This window comes from Aythya fuligula, chromosome 3 (assembly GCF_009819795.1).
Source record: "Aythya fuligula isolate bAytFul2 chromosome 3, bAytFul2.pri, whole genome shotgun sequence".
Taxonomy (NCBI): Eukaryota; Metazoa; Chordata; class Aves; order Anseriformes; family Anatidae; genus Aythya; species Aythya fuligula.
Genome location: NC_045561.1, coordinates 75698312 through 75721231, shown reverse-complemented (window position 1 = coordinate 75721231; position 22920 = coordinate 75698312).

Below are 22920 nucleotides of genomic sequence, written 5' to 3'. Positions count from 1 at the left end.
TTATTAGTTTATTATGCTGTGGTTTTCGTTTGTTTGTAGGGAGGACTACATATATGTAATATGAGTATAATACATATGCTCATTGTGTATATATATATATATAAAAGTGCTTAAGCATTTGGTACATGTGGCATAGAAAATCCACACAGGTTGTTTGAAACATCAAATGATCATCAAACTTGGTGCAATATGTTCAGTGTTGATAACTGCTCTTTTACAGTCCCAGATAAAGTCTAAAGGAGTAATGTTTACTTCAGCTAAGAAGGAAGATCTCTATGATATGCATGGTGACTCCCTGATCATTCAACAGATCAAACTTTCAATTGCATAGTACAGCAATGGTCCGGCAGCTCAGGATGTAGAGTGAACTGGCACCAGCACCTGTGAAGTAAGGTGAGCACACAGTTCCATATATATATAAATAAATACACAAAAGGATGCGGAGCAGAGAATGAGTTATAGTAAAACAAGTTTTAATGCTGAAAACTATTTAAAATATTTTAGCCACTGTTCTAACTCAGAGCATTTAAAGATGCCAGCTCTTCCAGATGCAATCTGTGAGAAAAACAGATGGGTGATAGAGACGTAATAGACAATTTTACTGACGTTGGATCAGTAGTGTTTACCAAACCTAAAAAGCAGAGAGGACCTACCCCCTCCTCCATCTCTACAGAAGAAAAGCAATGTATGAAGAAATGTTATTTTTAGATAGCACCTGCTTTGGAATATATCTAACATTTCCATCTAAACACATGTTACCCGTACAGTACAAAGATGAATATTGGGATGCAGTGCAGGGACAGAGAAATTAGGCATACAGGTGTACTTCTGAGCAGAACTCCATATAAGCTGTGAAATAGTCTTTGAGAAAAAAATGTGGAAGCTCTATTGGTCAGCTCAAGTAGAAGTGGACAGTGGAGAACTCTAGACATGCACTATGGATTGGTTCTACATTCACAGGAACAGAAACTAGAACAAATGACCTTGTAAAATGTCAATACAGTAAGCTGTCTTCTAATCACTGTGTATATACTGTTTTCCTGGTTGTTTAACACTTGACATAAAAACCTGATGTTTTCACAGTAAGGCCACAGTCCTCCAGGACTATGTCTTTTCTTTGAAAAATGAAGAAATAGAGTCAAAATTTCAAGTGAAAGAACTAGATACATAACACCAACCTACAGGAATATGGGTGACTGATGAAGAACTCAGAAAAGCATGCAAAAATAATCCTCCAATGCTATCTGGCTGATGGAGTCTGTCCCATCACTAGTAAGAAAATTGAGCAGAGCAGCAGAACTACGGATGTAAACCCACCCAGAGTCTGCAGAGGAGATACTGAAAAGCTAAACAACTGTAATGGAGGGGCAGCTTGAGACTGACATGTAGTGAGTCCTCATGGAACAAAAGAAATCATTCAATTTCCATATAATTAGGATTGCTGCAAACTGGCATTGATTATGCAGACCTGATCAGCAGTTACTCAGCCCAGAAACTGCACATCCCACAGAATAATATCTTGTCAAGGTTTATGATTAGCATTCTGTTAGGGATTGATTTGATTATTCCAATTATAAGAATTAACTCACACATGAACTTTGAAAAATGAAACCATGTGGGAAATCCCTTGCACTGCCACAGTAATTCTGTCTTAACACATTCAATACGTGACATTAATTTATTTAAAATTAGATTATTTATCCTCATGTACGTAAGTAGAAAGGAAGTCTTCTGCAAAAACATAGCTGGTAGGCTAGGGAAAACCTTTCTACCACACTCAAAGTTTAAAAACATTTGTCCTTGAATGCAACAGGGGATGGTGATGCTTTAAGTTGAGCAGAGGTGTGTGCAAATGCCCACATCAATAAAGAGAGTTTGTACGCTGTTAAACAGAGTCCTTGGAGGTAAGCTAATTAGTAAACTAGAGAGTTTTAAAACTCTCAAGTGCAATCTTTGAACTGAGAAAAAAAAAAAAAAAAGCTATCTACTAATGAAGTCCCCTGTGGGTTAACAGTCTCAATTTGGCAGCACGTATACTGCTATAGCTGAATTTCAACTACTCTGATACACAGACAGCAATAAGAAATGTTGCATTTAAGGACAGAAAAAAAAAAAAGAAAAAGAAAAAAGAAAAAAAAAGTGCATTTATAACACACCCAGTGACCAGTATCTCTCTACACAATTATTAGTGTTTAAGCTCTAAGGCAAAGAAGAGCAATATAAAAGTCCTGCCATTGAAAGGGAAATGGAAAGCAAGATACACGTTTATGGATGACTGGTTTCAAGTAATATCTGAGAAGGATCTTACCCAGTGTAACAAAAAAATGTAACAACATTTATCTTTATGAAAGTAGTATAAGTATATACTTTCAGGGTATTGCACTGAAGCAGATAGGACCTCTCCTTTTTGGACTTAATAATTTCTGTGAAAAGGCTGTTTTTGCTGAGCTGTTTAAATTAAACCTGGATTAGAACTTTGAATGTCATAAGAAAATTAAGCATAGTAAATATCCAACTTGTAGCTCTGTATAAGCTTCATAATTGATTTAATCCTGACAATAAGGGTTACACCTGAAACAGTGTTACTCATTCCTTATTAAGAAAACATGATTTATCACACTGCAACCAAGAAGCTGGCTATATGAGCCATGTTATTTAATAAACACAATACTTTCATATGGTGTTATGACTTCTCCTTTCTCTTTCTCTAAAAAAAGCATGAAAATTACACCAAAGTGGCTTTAGGGAATAATTGGAACAAATAAAGGTTTAAAGTTATCAGCTTCCTAGAACTTGCCACAAGTTAGAAACACGGGGAGTAGGGGAGGAGTGGGGGGGGGGGGGGGGGGGGGGAAGAGAGAGAGAGTCACGTAAATCTGGAGTGAAAGCAGCAAAAGTTGTTACTTATTCTCCAGAAATAACATCAGGACTTCCTAAAGCTGCCATCAAAAAGGCCAGGTCAGTCAATAGAAAGGAAAAAGGAATGCAGAGTGCAGCACCTCAAAACAGGCTGTCTAATAAACAGCAGGATTAATATGACTGGGAATGTGTATGAGGAAAGAATTACATTCCTCTTCTCTTATTCTCTTACTTACAAAGAATGTTCAAAACACACATACTTCACACTACTTATGTCTTCCAAATTAAAGGTTGTCAGCTTTTTGACCTGTGACTTTGTAGAAGAGGAAAAACAAACAAACAAACAAACAAAACAAAACAAAACAAACAAACAAACAAAAAAAAAAAAAAACGGAAAAGCAAGCAGAGAAAATCCGGCTTCCAAGTTCTGTGGGTAGTTTTATTTTTTATGTCATTATTCCTCATTTAAATCGAGCATGAAGTTCGGCTTTGGTAGTAACACAATTTTTCTTTTTGAAGTAAGTTAAACTTGCCTTGCTGACACGTCTGTTCTTTTATTTGCCAGATGGGACTAGCTTCAAAGGAGCATTTATGTTTATTCAATCTCCATCTTTCGGCAGTTTTACTGGTATTTAGTGAATACTTTAATCTAAGGATGCAGAAAACACATTTTGGGATGTGTTTAAGTCATCTGGGAAGAGAGGAAAGTGGCTAATATTAAATTTCTCACAGAACAGAAGGGCTTCGTAGCAAACTATTCAAAAAAGTGTATATTGTTGTTATAAACCAAAAGTAGAGATGACACAGGGTTACTACAAATATTCTCATCCACAGAGAAAAGACATTTTTAGTTGGACTTTTTGAGCTCCCCATAGCTTGGTTACTTGTTTTTTGGGTGCCTTTAGAGGACAGAAGACTCATTCTTATCAAGCTTTTCTGTGAGTCAATCACCAGCTTCTCAGAGAGCTCAGAGTGCTAATTATTTATTAGCTGTTTACTAGACACTGGCTCAGAACAGACATTTTGCTAGGTGGCTTCTGAATTAGTTGCTGCCTGTAGTGGTTACAACTAATCCTATTAGTTTCCTTCCAGAATATTATAAAATGAAAAAAAAAAAAAAAAAAAAAAAAACACAATTTTGTAGCTGCAAAATGCAGCTGCAAAAGTGTTAAGCTGTATGCAGCAGATGCACAGCGGCATTAAAGAGTTGCACAGAGTACTCTTGTTTGTACTAATGCAATCAAGAGAAAAAAAAAATAAATCAGCTTATCATATGAAAAAAGAGGTTGCAAAACTTATCTGCTGTGCTAGAGAAGAAAACTTGTCCCTGAAGTAGGTAAACTGAAAGGACCGCCTTATTCATACCATCTTCTCATAGCCTTGATTTAAATTGCCTCAGCATTATCATAGTTCTGATACAGAGCAGTACAGATACAGAGCATCTGATACAGATGACTGCTGGGTTGCAAACACCTACAGGCTGTGGAAGGAGAGGGCAGGAAGACAGACATTTTTAATAGTACTGTCCTACATTAAAAAAAAAAAAAAAAAAAAAAAAAAAGGTATGAATGTCTACATTGCTCAGCAGTCAACTTTATCCAGTATCTTGTCTGACAGCGGACAGTGACTGATTTGTCAGAAACAAGAGGGCAATAAGCATTATGCACTCAGCTTCCAGAAGTCTATGTCTTGAGGACTTAGTAAGCCATTGTTTACATGTTTGAATTTAACAACATGTGATAGATTTTTAGTTATTATTCTATGGATATATTCAGTGATTATTAACCTATTTCAGTAAGGGTGGTTTTTTGTTTGCTGTAAACTAGCTGACATTTAATTTCCTCTGATTCTTTAAAAGTGAAAAAACCTGAGTTCCCATTCAGCCATAGGTGTATGCTGGACCCATTCACCAACATATCAGTGACTTTTATCTGATTTCCATTCCTTTTTCACCTATTTGTTGCCTTCAGGGGGCAGTGGCGACCTGGTTCAGGAACGGCACGGCGACCAACCCCAGGCCGCTCAGTCCATCGGCTCACAGACACCAATGTGGTGGATGGCAAATGGCATTTATTGTCGAGTCACATGGCATTATATAGCCGAGGCCCATAACGTCACTCCCGCTTGCTTACATCACGGACCACACCCTACTGCCCATCAAGGGAGGGGCTCCATCTTTCCGTACAGCGCGACATCTTCCGGCCGCCAGACCCTAACCACCCACATTTTCCCCCTCCCTATGCACAATCAAATTAGCTAAAATATAACAATCTAAAAAACAGTTCTGATAACAATCTTAAGAGGCAGAGGTCATAACTTAAATAAAAAACATAAGGCACAATAACCAGGAGAAAACTAGGAGGTAACTGGTAACCCTGAGTAAATACACTCTTAAAGTAGTTGTTGGTGTTCTACCAGCATAATGTAAACTTTCTCTAACTGGCTTCCAACAAACAACACAAGCTTATTTAGTATACAAGGTCCAAAGATAAGACCACACAAAGGCATCGCAGCCCCCCACCCACAGAGGCCGCTTCGCTGTTGTCTGGATTCTGTCAGGGTGGAACTCTCAGGCTTAGACAGGACGCTTGCTGACTTACTGGCTTCTCTTGTCACCAGGGTATAGGGATTACGAGGGTGTTCGATGATTTTTTCCTGTGAACAGAAACTCACAGTTTTCATTAGTTTTGTTCTGAAGGTCCGGTTTGATGGACTTAAGTGGACACCATTTGACCCTGCCATCTTTTTTGACTGCAGCATACCCTCGCCCTGTCAGAACTAATTTTCACCCTTGTTCCCATTCTCCCAGCTCGTTTCTAACTATAACTGACGGGCCTTCTTCTAGCACTCAAGAATTTTTGTGCTCACGATTTCAAACCCGTTTGTGTTTAGTTTCTGAGGCTGTTGACACTAGCTGGTCCACTTGACTTCCTGACAGTGCGGTGATCAGGATATCGTCCATGTATTGGACGATAGTCGCGGTCGGGTCACTGCACCGAACTGGCGCCAGCGCCCGATCCACCGTGATCTGGCAGATAGTAGGCGAGTTGATCATTCCTTGAGGCAGCACTTTCCACTGGAAGCATAAGTTGGGGCATTGGCTGTTTGGAAACACAACAGAGAAAGCAAACCGCTCCTTGTCTTCTTCATGTAGAGGTATTGAGAAAAAACAGTCCTTAATATCAAGGACGGCACAAGGTTGCCCTTCCGTTATCACAGAGTTCATAGGCAACAACGTTTGGACAGGACCCATTGGTTGAATTATCTTGTTTACTTCACATAGGTCATGGAGGAGGCGAAATCCTTCACCAGTTCGCTTGGTTATTACAAAAACTGGTGTTCCATGGGCTAGTAGAAGGCTTTATATGACCTCGTTGTAGTTCACGGTCGACTAGCTCGAGAAGAGCACCCATTTGAGGCTTCAACAGGGGCCACTGCTCGACCCACACTGGGTCAGACGATTTCCCCTTCAGTCTCATCAGTGGAAGTGGGTATGCAGCAGCGGCCCTTATGGTAAATTTGGCCCTTACGGCTTTTAATAGGGCTAAAGCGTCCCTTCCCAACAGGGAAGGGACTCCTGACATGACATATGGGAAGAGAGTAATGGTTTTCTCCGTTCCCTTTTCAGTGTGTAGCGTGATTGCAACTAATTGAGTGCTCTTCCGAGCTCGGGTTAATCCCCCAACTCCACCCACCATGGGGGCGTCTTCCAATTTCCAACTCGGAGGCCAGCTCGTCTCAGGGATAACTGTAACATCTGCTCCAGTATCAATCAAAAAGGGTGCACTAACGGTGGTGTCATTTAAGGTATCATAAAGGGAACAGATCCCACACACCACTGGTGGGTTATCACACTTTATTGCCAGGGCCACCCTGGGGTCTTGCCCCCAGAGGGTGGTCCTTGCTGTCTCTGAGACAAGGACAGGTTCGGCTGGACTGTCGGTTGAGCCATAAAATTGGTCGCCTCTTGAAGGAGCAGTGGGTTCGGGGGCACCACACCCCATCTGGGGTTGGCATAGTTGGACCGCCTCATGTCCCAAGTGGGAGAGGGCTGTGAGTGGTCCAATTGCCCTCTCCCCCTCCCATTTCCCTGGGTTTTAGATCTGCATTCCTTGGCAAAGTGCCCTTTCTTTCCACAAACCCAACACGGTCCTCTGGGTCGGTTTTGGCATGGGGGGAGTACTGTTGGTGGACCCCCCAACTGAGGGCAATTTGCAGTGACATGGCCTGCCTGGCCACATTTAAAACATACCATCGCATTAGCTATTGCGGTGTGAACAGCTACTTGGATCAGGGTTAGGTGCTCTTCTCTCACGACATGTTTAATCATGTCCGCGATGCTAGACCCCACCGGCAGTGATCTCAAGATTTCTTTGGTTGCTGAATTACACTGCTGGCGTAGGCATTCTGCTATGACTGGGCCTTTTGCCTCCACGGGCAGTGACGAAGAGTCAACCGCTGCCTGGAGATGATCTACAAATTGCGTAAAGCTCTCACTTTCATTTTGTTTTATTGTTGACCATGACAATGGTTTGGCAATAACTCTAGAGGCTGTACGAATAGCTTCTCTGGCTGCACGAGTAGTTGCCATAACTTCATGGGCCCACAGGCCCTGGGCTTGTGCCTGGGGGGTGATCATTGTTGGGTCCATACCCATTAGCCGCTGCAGGCTAGAGCCATATAGTGGGTGATCCGCCCCAGTTACTTGAGCCAGTTGTCTCATACAGTTGTCCTCCCATTCTTGTTTAAAAACGATCATCCCTGCCCCATCAAAGATCAGTCTACAAGTTTGTTTTATATCAAACGGGAGCATATCGTCTCCCCCGAAAACACCATCTATGAGGGTGGAGACCATTGCAGAATTAAGCCCTTTATCCGCAATGGCTTTAACAATCGCTTGTACATCCTTAGGGTTTATTGGTGAGTGGACCCTCTGTCCCCCGTCCGTCACCCGGTCCGGGAATGCTAGCGTGGCCGATGGAGCCCAGTCGGCACACGCAATCTTAATTTTCCTCCAATCCGTGAGACGAATTTCTCCCCCTCGCGGTGCAGCTTTATTTCGGATGGGGATATTTTTGCTTTTGACTCTATCTGTCCCCATTTCCTCCTCCTCCTCCGAATTTGAATCGGTATCTGATCCGGAGTCGGAGCTCGGCTGACTGGTCACCTCCGAGTTCCGGTACCCTCCCGTCGAGTTCTGGCCCTGCCCACTACCCCTGCAGGCGGGCCGCTCTCTCCCTCGTGGCTCGCCCCGCCGCCTTCTCGGCGAGGTGTTTGCCCCACAAGAGCATTTTTTCGGATGGACGTCCCGATCGGCTCTCTGCCCCTCCCTCGCTCTTCTACCTCCTCCCCGGTCGCCCCCACAACCGTTCTCTTTCTCGTTCTCCTCCTCCCACTTGCACGTATTGGTTAAACCTAGCACTTCTTCCCCGCTCCCGCCGGAGGCATCTTCGCCCCACCCTTCGTCTTCTCGTTCGGCGCCGTCTTGGGGCGTAGATGGCGGTGGTCTCTCCCAGATTTCCTCAGACTCTGGTTCCCCACCGGCGCCCCTGGCTTCCTCAGCTGACCCACCCCATAGCTTCCGTAATTTTGATACGACCTTCCCAAGGGTTTCCATCTTCCTTGTTGGTCCGGGAGCGTGCTCCCCGCCGGGCTGGTCCCGCCGCTCCGGCCGTCGTTCACCCGAATCCAGTTTTCCCGGGTTTCGGCACCACTTGTTGCCTTCAGGGGGCAGTGGCGACCCGGGTCAGGAACGGCACGGCGACCAACCCCAGGCCGCTCGGTCCATCGGCTCACAGACACCAATGTGGTGGATGGCAAATGGCATTTATTGTCGAGTCACATGGCGTTATATACCCGAGGCCCATAACGTCACTCCCGCTTGCTTACATCACGGACCACGCGCTACTGCCCATCAAGGGAGGGGCTCCATCTTTCCGTACAGCGCGACATCTTCCGGCCGCCAGACCCTAACCATCCACACATGTCACAATTTGAAACTAAACCCAATGAAAGCTTTTCTAAATTACATCACCACAAAACCCATCAGCACAACGCAAGTAGTGTACTCTGTGTGCACATTTACCCAAAATCCGCCTACACTGTGGGGGCAGAAGAATAATTGTTATGGTATGTGAAACTTGCTTATAATTTGCAGTAGGTGTGTCAAAAAAGACAACATAACCAAGACAAATGATACCCAGTAGTATTCCTTATGCTCTCATGCTCAATATATATGTCTGCCTCTCTCTGTCAGAGTCTCCAGCAAGAGTAAGAGGGAAGGGAACCAGCGGGTCAGCAAATGAAGAATGAGGTGGAAGATGGACAGTTGTCAAAAAGAAGAATAAAGGGAAGGGGAGGGGAGGGGAGAAAAAAATTAGAAAAGAAGAGAAAAAAGCAGCAATGAGGCAGAACAGGAATAAAAGTATATATGCAATGCTTTCCCTGCAGGCAGGTCTTTGTTTTCATATCAGCTTAAGATCATCCATATTGCAAACAGCTCTGTCAGATCCCCAGGAAAATCCTTTCTGCCCTCTCTGGAAGGTCTGCACCCTCCAGCCCTTGCTCCTCTTTCATAAGAGCAGACCCCAGACTACAGCTGGTGCCAACATCAAGTCTCACCAGTCCTCACATGAACAAGGTGCCCAGGTTGGGACAGGCACCCTCCTGCTCCAGCCACTCCTGCCATGATATTTTCCTAAAATGATAGCTGTGCACAGCAGTAAAGTCAAAAAGCTGACCATCACAGGTGATAACAAAAGAAAGTAATAGAACAGTAAAATGACTGGAGAAGAGTAACCAGGATCATACAAGAGGTGTCATAGGACGAGAGAGGACAAAGGATTAAGAAATTAGAATTTATTGCTTTAGCGATATACGTGTATAATTATCTTTGTAATAGAATGTACAAAGATGCAGAAATCTTCACATCACGGAAGCAGAGACAATAACACGTGCACATGACAGCATTAACACCACCAGGATAACAAATCTCTTAGTCAAAGACAGTGGAACTTCTGGTCTCAAGAATAATTGCATTTTCACAATATGTCTAAGAGGGTGGGTTTTTTTTGTGTGTGTGTGTGGTTTTTTGTTTGTTTGTTTTGTTTTGTTTTTGTTTTTGTTTTGTTTTGTTTTCCTATTGTATTTATATCCATTTTTGGTAAATTAGACCTCAGAAATAACATCCTTATTGTACTTAACTATTCTCTTCCTCTTTTTCCTTTGGGCTCATATATTACTTATGATTTTCTTTTTACTCCATTATCTGATTAGACTTTAACCAGTAAGGATGTCTTGCTAAATAGGTTCAGGCTGATAAATTTCTACATTCCACCAATCTCTGGAGGAATTTCACTCCCAGGTTGTAACATGGACAGTTTACAAACATTTTACTAGCCAAAAAGGCCATTGCAAAATATATAGCAAAATATAGCAACTGGCAGTGTTGGGACTGAGAAATTTACTGAGAAATTTAAAGATCAAGATAGCACCTGAAATACTGAAGTGCTTGAATAAATTCTTCTGGAAGTTTACCAGCAAGATTATTACAAGATCTCCGATGCCTGTTCTCAAGGAGATAAAAATTGTTAAAAAACAAAACAAAAAAAAAAAAGTTAAAAATGCTATTTAACCAATTCCAAATTCCTTGACATTTCACTTGGAAAGATCTTCTCACAGGATTTAGCCAGCTCTTGGTTTTGCCCTCAGAAAGTCTTGTCTCTTTTTTCACGTGTACATTTAGAAACTTTGTGATGTCAAGCAGTAGACCGTCTTTGAGTGTTTTTTTCTTTAAACATTTTCCTGGACATCATTTTATACTTTCCCATTTATTCTATTAATTCATCTCCTTTACTTTGGCTTCATTTCTGCAACTTTTATCATTAGTATTTGTAAAAGCTTACATGCATGATTACTGGACTATACAAAAGGAAAATGAAGCAGTGTATACAATTAAAATCCTCTCTTATGAAATAACTAGAAGAAGTTTTCAAGTGCTGCTCACCACTTCATTATTTTGACAATTGTTGTGCTAGCCTAATTTTAAGAGAGACAAATCAAAATATGGGAAGTAAAAACAGCGCTTTGACGCATGTCAAAGAGGCATGTTTAGCTACCATTGCAGTTCCCAAGGATGGCAGTAGTGTAGTACTGCATCATCCTGTGGTAGCAGCAATAGTGCAGAAGGAATGACCTGGAGTACCTTCCTTCAGCCCATGTAAAACTGCAGACTAAAGGTCCTTTGGATGTTACATTATAGGGAACAGTAAATAAGGGTAATTGTTATATACGGAGTGGTAATTCGTGTCAAGAAAATGGTTGATATTAATAAAGAAGGGGGACATTTGAGAGTGTGGCCGTGGGGGTTGGAAAGCCCTGTGTTTGAGATAACATCAGACTCTTAACGATGAGGCCATCAGGAATATAAAGAGTTTAGAGGGAACAAAGAAAGGTGATTCAGGAGACTCCATGCAGTCTCGGGTTGCTCGTTCTCCAGCCGTTAAGGCACGGAAGTTTCTGGGTGTTTGCTGTTGTTGTTATATTCAAAGTTGTTTGACCAATGAGAAGTTGTTTTGAAAAGAACTGCTATGGGGTGAAGGGTATAAGAGGGGAACCCGTCCTCAGGTTAAAAAAAAAAAAAAAAAAAGGCAACACGATGTGCAGAAAGAAGGAATGAAAAGGAACAGGCTAGCAAGACGGAGACCAGGACAGGAACAGGCACATTGCCTCATGAAGATAGGTTCAGCCAAACTCAGCAAACCGCTCAGAGAAGCTCATACTGAAAGTCGCTGGAAATAGGCGCACTGGAGCTGGAGAGAAGCTCGAGCTGAGAGAAGCGGAGCCGCGCACACAACTGCCTCCTGCTGGTAAGCAGTTGCGCATTATGGGGAATCATATGCCCTTGGAAACAAAGACTGTCCTGGTAACCTTACAGCTTATTCTCCTTCTTAACAATAGGACAGTTTATGATCCTGAAATATGGGACCAAACTGAGGTCAAGGTGTGGGACTCTGCAACTGAAAACGACAAGGTTGCAGTGGGATTGCTTGGCACCTGGTGAGCAGTCTCTGAGGCCTTAAAGAGCCATGTGGGGCCACAGTCAGACACATGTGGTTTGCCAGACAGTGAGGGAGCTGCAGGTTCCTTTACTGATCCGACTGCTACGCCATGGGCCCCTCTGCTGCTACAGCCATCGCAGGCTTTTGCTGTTACACCCGCTGCTGACCTGGGCGTGCCTTTTGACCCAGGCCTATTGGCCTTGAAAAGGAGATGGATATGCTTTTCTTCGATCCAGGAAGAACGGGATACATAAGGCCTGAAGACCGAGTTGCTTGACAACTTAAAGGGAGACATATTGTTCAAAAGGAATGGAAAATGGAGACTGTTAAGTCATGGAACTTAAAGGATTGTTTGTTACCTTTTCTGATTGTACGTATGTATAGGCATACTCGGGTTTAGTATGTAAAGCAATGTTCTATATATTTAGAATGTTTGATGTTCGTGTGTGCGTGTTGGTGGAGCGTGGACTCCCCGCACACCCAGTGCTATTTACTTGCCTTTTATACCTTTTATAGTTTTTATAGCTTTTATACGTTTTATAAGTATAAATATTACTAAATTCAGATTGAGTTGAGACTTCATTTATAACAGTAATTAAAGAAAATTTCATGTTCACATTGCCCAGTCTTTTAGGAATGACAAGGACTAAAACTGCCATGCTATATAACTCATGGGTTCTACAACTCTTAATTTTAAAATTATGTGTAATGTTCCTGTCAAAACATGTTCCTCTACAACCTGGATTATTATTGTTTGCTCAGGGAAAAACATGATGTTTAACTCATAGGAAAAAAAAAAAAATAATAATAATGGGAAATTTAGATTTCCTTTTAGGAGTAAATAGCATTAAAAGAAGTGGTATAGAGTACATTTCAACAGTCAGCCACAGGCTAAAAAAGTGGGAAACAAAGCTCAATGAAGCAACACAGTGGATTGATTCATTAGGTTTGCATTGCCATCAGAGCTTTGTTTACACCATATCTTCACTTGGGAGTAAAAATAAAATCAGCCACCTCAACCTTAGCCTTCTTATAACACCCAAAAAAAAAAAAAAATCATTTTTGTTCTTATATAGAGACAGCGGCAAAGATCACAGGCAGCTATATTAAGATGGCAACAGGAAAACAAGGTAGCAAGGCTTCCCCGTGCAAGTTTAACGATGGGAAGTTAAAGCAGAACTGTACAAGGGAACAGACACATAGAGCTGGAAACAACTGGAAAAGGTAATCCCCACACCTGTGGCATGGAGAATATACTTACACTTTTTTGTAGTATACCATAACGAGGTATACTTTCTAGGGACCACTATTCTATCCAGTACAGCTGAACTGGGGACATTCATACATTTGTTTTTAATAAATATCTACCTGGCTGCAGCTCTACATTTTGTCAAATTTATACTTTAAAGAATATAGCATTTACAGTAAAACCATTTTAAAATCTAGGAATCTGCTGAAACAGTTTTGCTAAGTCTTAACTGAAGATGTAACTCCATTCATACACAGCTGTTTCCTAACAGCTTCTACTCATGCAGAATGGGAAATCCAGTGGCTTTGTATCAATGTATGAGAGTGGTTTCTAGATTCTACCTTTCCTTTTCCATTTCTAACATTAAAGCATAAAAAGACAAAATATCTACAATTTTATTATATTAATATCTTATTCTGTATTATTTCTTTGCTTCACTCCAGTATTTTTGTTCTGCATGGTTCTCAGAGAAATCTGTTAAAACCAGTACCCGCTGTTTGACTATTACTTCAGCTTTTTTTTTTTTTTCCCTCAGTCTTCTCACTATATCACAGGTTTACAATTAACTGTCCTATTGCCAGTAATAAACAATTCCTTAAATGATATGTGATTCAGTAAATTCAAACACATTTCATATGGTGAGCTTTTATTCGGATCCTGCTGTTCACTGGGATATTTTTTTTTGACAGGAAGACCCAATTAAGGCAGCAATGAAGGCCTCTTTCTATTACTAGTGTTAAATATTCTCACCTCAAGAACAGTAAAACGAACAGATGTATTTGAGAACTTCAGTCAGCACAAATTGCAGTCCTTTCAGCTGCTGGGCTTAAATGGAGAACACTTATCACCTACTAGACACTGAAAAGATACAGGAAACTAGCAGTGTTGGTTTGGACAGAAAAAGTGGTGTTTGTTTGATTTTTAAGTCTTTTTTCCCCAAAGAGATAGGGAAATCTACTTTTTTTTTTTTTTTTTCTTTTTCCCCACAGCTTACTTCACTGGGGGAAGTGAAAGAAATAGAGCTGGGAAGAGAAATAAGCATCCTTATTTTAAAAGTCTTGCAACGTTGGAGAATGTAATACCTGAGCCAAATCCTAGTTGCCTGCAGCAAGAATCAAGTGAAAAGCCTGCTTGTACCTGCCAATTAAAATTTGTGGTTTTCTTTTGTAACCCTAACAGAGACACTTCCATAGATGTTTTATAATGTCTTGCTGCCTCTGGGTCTCCATTGAAAAGGAAGCTAAACACTTCACCTCCTTTAGGTATGACATTTATCACAACTATTCCACATATTTAAAATGTATCTGGGTCCCTTAAGAGCACTTTAATAGGCAAGAGAAAAGAAAAAATATATACAAGCCAACAAAATCCCAGGACACAATTTAAAAGGTTTATTAAATGCACATGAAACAATGTCTTGGATGCACTGCCTAAGAAGTATACATTAATTCCTGACCTATCCTCTAGGAGGTTCCCAAGACCTTGTATGAGAAGGAGCATATACTCCTTTGGTTTCTTTTTAATGCAATTTCCTACTGATTTCCTACATGTGCAGTGCAGGGGAGTGATACTAGCAAGACTCCTCTTCCTTTTCTCCTCCTTTCCTTTCTGGGATTCCATTGTTATTGTGTTTGTATGACTACCCTTCCCATCTAAAAACAGAAATAAAAGAGAAAAAGCATATAACAAAAATAAAACAGGTTTTAAGACATGTACATCTGCAGTACTTTTTAAACATTTTGCAGCATCTCAAAATGGTGTAACAAAAAAAAAAAAATAAAGCTCAGTTGGAAGGAACATTTAGATGCAAGCCAAGAATAGCCAGTTGAATTATAAAGTCATGATATTTTCTGTAAAGTGAATTAGGGAACAGCAATATATTTTTTTATGTTTGTTGGCAACACATGCAATATTTCTGGTTAGAGCTGCAAAATACACTTATAAGCACCAACCTCGTATATATTAAGAAAATGAATATTAAGAACAGAACATCACCTCCTTTCAGCTATAAATTGCTACCAGCAGGACCTTGGGATATGAATAAGAATGAATGTTATATTTAAATGGATATATTCTTATGGAAATATCTTGAAAGTATGCTGCACATGTCCAATCGCGTCACAAGTACAACTTTCATTTGTTTTTACATATATCTTAAAATGTTCCAGATCACTTCTTGTAGGCATATTTACAATGTACATTCCCAGACAAACAATATTGATTCAGTTATAGCACACATTATAATCTGTCCAGGTCTTTTTCTTTTCTGTGTTGGCTGGGATCCTCGGATAGATTAGCAGAATGGTAAAGAAATGTGTTTAATTTTTCACTTATGGATGAATAAAAATTTTGGAAAGTATGAAACGAAGTGTAACAATCAAAGGAATTATCAAGAAAAATCAACATTATAATTGAGACCAAACTCTATTCACAAGTTTTGCCACCCACACAACAGCTAAAAAAGACTCTCTCCTTGAGTTCAGTGCCCTTTGGGTTTCTGCTAGCATGCAATCAAAATTCTCATTTACTTCTAACACTTAACTTAAAAATACAGGTATGAATACTATCATTTAATAATTTTCTTCTGATTACTAAAAAATCTTTATATTCTTCATTGTTAATCAGCTTCATAAGTTATAACATTTTATACACAACTGTCTTTCTTACTTCAATAAAGAAGAATCAATATGTATCTATATTCTTTTTCTCCTATTTGCTATCTCCTATTGCTAGTCTGCCCTCCTCCTCTGTTTTTATTAAGCTTTGCTTTATTTTCTGAGGTTGAGTTGACAAGCTTAGCAAGGATGAGGCTGTCTCTCACTTCCATTCCTTAACTGTAACCTTAACGTTTAGCTGCTGGGGTGGATCACAGTTCCTGTTGTTGTCAGGCTGCTCTTCCATTTATTTAAATTAAACAGTAGCACTGTTGCTCACTATATGTGTTGTTTTCTCAGTGATTTCAAAATCTCAGTATTTCCCTCATGACTGCCACGTTTAAATAAAAAGTATGAGCAGATTTTTAAGATTTCAATACAGGTCAAACACTTATATTCTTCTGAACCTTGAAGTTTTACCAGATACTTTTGATACTGCATCAAGTCACATAAAACTAGGCTGTCTATAGAAGGACATAGGATTCTACCTCCAAGTGACCACCATTTTCTGGGATACACTACATCCATGTTGCCCCCAAAACATTTGAATTCCAACAACTAAAACAACCTTTGTTCGTCTTCCACAGTACAAAGAGGCTACAGTTTGGTGTAGTATGACTATTGCATGGTCTTGTGGCTTGGAGAACATGTAGGAGATAGCACAAATTCAAACAAAAATCAAAGCCACGTTCTAATCTCTCTCAGACTCCAGCAGGAGTCTGGAGCCTTCAGAGTATTATTTTCATGCTGACTGGAATGCTTCTGTGCTCCCCCTACTGTCTGAAAGTGATTCTCACCTCTGCTGATCTCTGGGAGAGGATGGTAGAAGACCACCATATCTACAGGCTTATTCACCCAAGCAAGAAAGTCTGCCTAAAAAGCTGAATTTGCATCTATCTGTACCAGTTAGGAACACACTGGAGGAATAATCCCTAAAATTTCGACAAAATGAACATGTATAAAATAGATAAGAGTGGAAAGAGAAAGAAGAGTAAGGTCCCCAAGTTTTCTTAGCCAAGCTATTTAACAAGAGAGAAAGAGCAAAAAAGTCACCAGCTCTTATATTTCAAAGTCACACAAACACTTATCAGCTCTATTTTTCAATTATCCTTATGGTTGCTTGCCATTGTTTTCTCTTACTGTACTCTTCAGAGCTAAGAAATTACTGGGCTAAATTGCTTTAGTCAGAAGTCAGTTGCAATGTCCTTATCAACCTGCCATTCATTTCCTTCATTTTTCTGTTGTTGGTTCAACTTTCTTCCTGTGAAGCAAGTCCAGAAATCTTGCCTCATACCTAACTTTTTTATGAAGTTGCAGTCATTTATTTTCCAGATATTTCATGATCCATGATTATTTTGCATATATAGGGATTTTCCCAATTCATGCTCATACTACATGTAGACCATTGGGAAGATGTGACTGCAAAGAAAAAAAAAAAGATTTGGAACAATGTTTCAGAGGCAGATGAATGTCTGTGGGAGTCTGGATTTCCAATCTTATCAGGTAAAAAGAACATCCAAAATGTAGTAATACATTTTGGTCTAGAGCAGTGCAGGAAAAAGCTGGTTTTTTGTGGTGGTTTTTGTTTGTTTGTTTTGTTTTGTTTTGTTTTGAATTGTGTTGCATAAAGAAACAAAATACTCTAGTAGAAAGATATGAAGAGAAGAAGCTCGTTAGATTACAGTTCAAATGTACTCTTACCTACAGAACAGGCAAACTCATATCTCTATGAATATAAGCAGGGCTTCTCCATCCGCTGTTCACTACAGCACCAAGAGATATGATGTAATGTAAGCAACGTAAGCAAAACATAAAGATCCCATTTTCTAATTTAGCTTGCTTTTTTTCACTTAAACTTCAAATCAGGCTACAGCTGGCTAAAGTTTATATTCTGCTTTTGAAGCAATGCAAACAAACGTGGTACATCCTTTTTACTTGCCCATAAGGACCTAGTGTTCTGACATGTCAGTCTGAATTCTTCCATCTTATGAGCATGGAGATGTCTTTCTTCCAGCTCTTCCCACTGTACTATATTCATATTCTTGACTGCCTCTTCAAATTCTCAGACAACTGCTGCATCAGAGAAAACAAACTAGATTGCTAACTAATGGAACAGTGACTATCTCACAGCAGGAAACCATATTTATTTGTTATCAAAACAAGTATAAAGTTACAGAAAAACAAAATCTTACTGAGAGTAAACCTGAGATGTTGCCTTGTGCAAAAAGGTTTTGGAGGGCAGGAGAAATATCATTTCTCCATTGCTATCTAGCCTTAACTATCTCAACAGAATAGGAGACTATTCTTGAGCTTTGGGTGAGGATAGTTCTAGTCATGAAGGAGAAATCTCTTTCTTCCTTAAAGCGCCTATGTCCCTGAAGCCAGTCCAGGTACTCTCTTGTACCTCCTGTCTCGGGGGGCCTTCCTGATAAACCTGAAGTCTGTATGCTAGCTAAATATAAGTCCCAACCTATGACTGGGACAAATCTGATGATTGCAGTCCAGCAACTGAGCCTGTCCTGGAAAGTGCATTTAGAGCATTGGTAAAATTTGCTGACTGCTTGGAGTTTATTCAGAGATAATGTCAAAAGAGGAGGTTTTTATTATCTTTTGCATGGTAGTCTAATGGTTAAAATATCCAAGAAATGGGAGATCTACTCCCACAGTAGCACTTCGCAGACTGGAAGGATATTGAAGAAGGAAGTTTTGAAACACCAGTGTTGAGTGGCCAGGAATGCAAGATTCAGAGTTCTAGATAACAAAAACATGAAAAGAAGTATAAATCTACCCTATCCGGAAAGGACAGTCTCCTGGCTCTCTCTGAATATTCTGGAGAATATTTATAGGTTTTATCCAGTGTATATGTAATTTAAAATGCATAATATTTCCTAAGAAAATGAACAGAATAATTACTAAACACAGAATTTCTTTCATAACTTCTAATGCATTAGATAATGAAGAAAGAAGTAAAAGTAACAGTTTAAATGCTCATCTACTGTGAATTCAAAATACTTTTTTCTGAGAAGCAGTGTACATATTTTGTTGAGAAAGTAATAAAACTAATTCAGAAGAGAAAAGATGGATAATATTAAGACAAATAATTTTCAGAAACTTTTTTAACCACATTTGTAAAAAGCCTTAAAAATGACAGTAATGACATTAATAAAAAAAAAAAAAAAAAAAAAAAAAAAAAAACACTACACTTTTTGAGAAGTTATTAAGAATGTTATTCAGCTACTACAAATGCTGAATGGAACATATGATTTTGTAATATTTCAAGTTGAAAGCTCAAGAATAAAGGAATGCAAATCTCTTTCAAATTTCCTTAGTTTATTCCTGTATATTCAATTTGATAAATAAATTAATAAACATTTTATGCATAAGTTATTCTTTATTGGGCAAACAGAAAATGTAATCGTCTGTAAAAGTAAGACACACTCTTAATACAGCAATGATAGAATGCATTGTATTAAAGGGTTGCAAAGTGACCGACTTGAAACAGCTCTCTGGGGAACGGAATAGGCTAGTGTACATTCACAAATGAAAAGTTAGGAAAACATCAGAGTACTAGGCAGGAAATTTCAACAGCAAAGCTGTGCCCTCCAAGGTATACTGGAACTCTCTGCTATGCTGTATGCTCTTTTCTGGGATTTAAAATTCAAGTCACATCACTGAAGTTTCTCACAAGTAAGACTAAAACAAATACATGTGGCCCACAGATCTCATCAAAGCAAAGAGTTTTGCTGCACACTTGGAAAAACAAAAAAGTTTATGTGTTCTACCTAAAAGACAGAAACAGTCCTTGTTATTTCTTCTTGTTGAACTCTAAATGCATGTTTTGAATTGCTTAGGCATATGTGTGTTTTGAATTGCTAAGGAATATATTTTCAGCCACTAATGATTGTAAACTGCTAGTCAGAAGCCAGAATAATTATTTTAGAAAGCTTAGACAGATATTGTTAATTAACCAAGTAAACAACAAGTCCTGTAGAAAAAGAGACCTGTAGGGACCTGTAGAAAAATAAGTGTTAAATTTCTTAATCTAACAAGTATGCTAGAAAGGCGTGTATTTCTCATATTTCATAATACTCAGGTTATATTGAAGAATAACAAAATCCAAAGCAGGACATGTTTGAAATAATTTACATAGTACTCCCATGACAACTGAAAATCAAGTAGAATATTTAATCATCCTTTCTGAGCCAAAAGAGATAGGACCAGCCACAAAGACACATAGGAATAATAAAGAACTTAGTCTAGCTGGTTTTATCAGGAAATTCACAGTCTACTTAGAAAAAAATGTTGTCTTTAATCAGAAAAATGCATGAATAATAATGAGAACTAAAACAATAAATAATCAATCTCATTGGCATAAAGGAAGACACAGTTATTACCAGGCATAATGGGGGAATTACTTAGTATAGGACTGTTTAGATAGTCTCACCTCCCCATTGAGGTAACTGGTATGCCCAAGCAAACCTATAGAGACAGTGGCTAAGGGGAACCATGGAAGGACACAGCTCATCAGCTGGACCACCCCATATGCAGCTCTTATCTCATGTCAAGTACACGCAAGGTTTTCAAGGAACTGGGCAAAAGAAAGCCAAGTTTTCCATGATTCTTAAACTGAACTTCTGAGAATACTTTGAAGGGCCTGAAGATGGTGAGGAGTCATAAACCTAGAGAGATTTTCATGCATTTTCAATCATCTGCAGATTGCATCTGAAACTGAAAACCCTGTATGAGAAAGGGAAGAATTTCTCAAGAAGCAGTCCGATACATGTCCCTCATTGTGCTAAAAATATCCTATTGCTTGTGTAACACTAGGTTCCCTCAAAAGAAGAGGTGCTAAGTAAACAGAAGATACATTTCTATAGACAAGAAGTTACTTGCAAACACACTTTACAGAGAACAAGATACAACAAAGCTGTACACATGGGATACCGTCAAGCAAAAGCCAAGGCTATCCACAAGTAAAGAAGATGTAAGCCATTTTTTCCTGAAAAATGCATGGAATACAGAACAAATGTACAGAAAGGAGAAGATTATCTATAAAAACTTAGATGGTATATTAGGCCTTCAACAGACTACAAATTCCCCAGGAATAAAAAGAAAATCCAATTTTTTATGAACCAACATAATATTCTTTCAAAAAATAAGAATGGCTTAACACCCCACCAGTAGACATCAAAATAACAGCATACATTCAAAAATATTTATTTTCCTCAGTGTTCCATATTGCTTTTTGAAGCTCCTTATCTGTCCTACATTCTGGCACCAGAAATCTTTGCTTAAAGTCCTTCCCCTATTCCAAGACTCCTCTCACATATCAATATCTTAAATAACTTTATTGTCATTGATAATATACTGGTGCTTGCCTTTCCCACATCTGACATACTTTACCCCTCGGACCAGTAAGATACGTTCTGATAAATGAATATCAGGATGAAGCAGCCATATGGACTGCAAGTCCCTCCAAAGTCTTTCTGGTAACCCTTTCTCCTAAAGGTACGGCAATCCATAATTAATACCAGTGATTCACAATAAACAGGGTACAAAATACTACAGTCTCAGTTGGCTTCCTTTTCTGGAAGAGGATCACAAGCTAGGTCTGGTTACCTTTTGGGAATCCGTGCTTGATGGATAACCCAAAAGCCCTGCCTAAACTGCTTTTGTGGCCCAGATTTTTCAGGGTTTGGTCAACACCTTGGTCACAGCTTCAAGTGTTGTCCTATTCAGACAATGCTCAAGATCAATAATTGCACTCTCCTGCTTTAACTGTGAAAAGTGGGTTGTGATTAAAAGGCAAAAAAATTATGCTGTTTGTAAAAAGGAAATCATGCTTGACAAATCTACTGGAGTTCTTCCTCTGCTTACAAGGGATGTGTAAAAAAGGTGGAGCCAAACATATAATATCAAGTCAGAATCACATATACTAATTAACCTGCAAAAAGCAAAGCCCTTCACAAAGATCTATAAATTATGCCTTCCTACACATTCTTTTTGATTCGCTTTATCATCTGTGTAAACACAAGACTTGTTGTTTGCTACTCATTAAAGTCCAGTCTTCTCTCATACCACCTGAAACAGAAGGTCCACCATGAGACCAGGAAAAAAAAACACCTAACTGTACTGCTGTCATCCGTCCATTTTTTACACAATTCAAAACAAAGCTATGAAAAAGAGGAAGAGAAACAAAAAGAGATGCTGCTGCTGTCCTGTTCCAGCTCTGAGTGAAGCAGTCTATCTTCAAACAATGTCTCTTCTCCATATTTTGGATGCTGTTATCCCAGTTTCCTGTGTTATAACAACTGCCTTCTCATCTCCTCCCCAGTTTTGCAGAATCTACTAGTGTTACTGTTCTTGGACAACCTCTGAACATCCTTCATCCATTTAGTTGGCAACTTTATTGTCTCTCCATAAAAAAAAAAAAAAAAAAAAAAAAAAAAAAAAAAAAGCTTCACTTCACTTAAAAAATGAAGTAAAAAAATGCAGGTAGCCTAAAGAAAGACTTAGAGGTTTTATTTAACCGTGATTTTCTATCACTAGTTTTCTGTAATTTATTTCTATCCCTTGGCACTGACAGAAGGACTATCTTCTATGGTTCAGTTGAAATTTGAAGGATAAGAAAAACACTTCAGATTTGCTGCAATGAATTCTCACCAAAATAAATGGCAGAGGTTTTAACCCATATAGCCCCTTGAAACAGCATAACTTCTCTATCTCTAACCAATTTATGAGTGACTACATGGCATATGATAGGGACAAAGGATCCCTATTCTAAATCCAGAATACATTAGCTTGTCAGGAGTCCATTGTGGGAGATGAATGATGCTTTAGTTGTTTTTCTTGCAAGTGAATCTCTGTAACAGCATAGATACCAACAGACACAGAGAATATTAAACTAAAATAATCCAGAAAGAGGATAAGCATTCCTTTTTTATCTATTTCTGGTACTTTAATTGCTACTTCATTTAGTTTATTGAACCATCAAATTAGTTTAATTGAAGGTGACGAATACATATACTCTTCCAAGAATCAATTTGGACTCCCAAATATATTTAAAATAAACCATCCCCTATACTAGCAGCTTCACTTT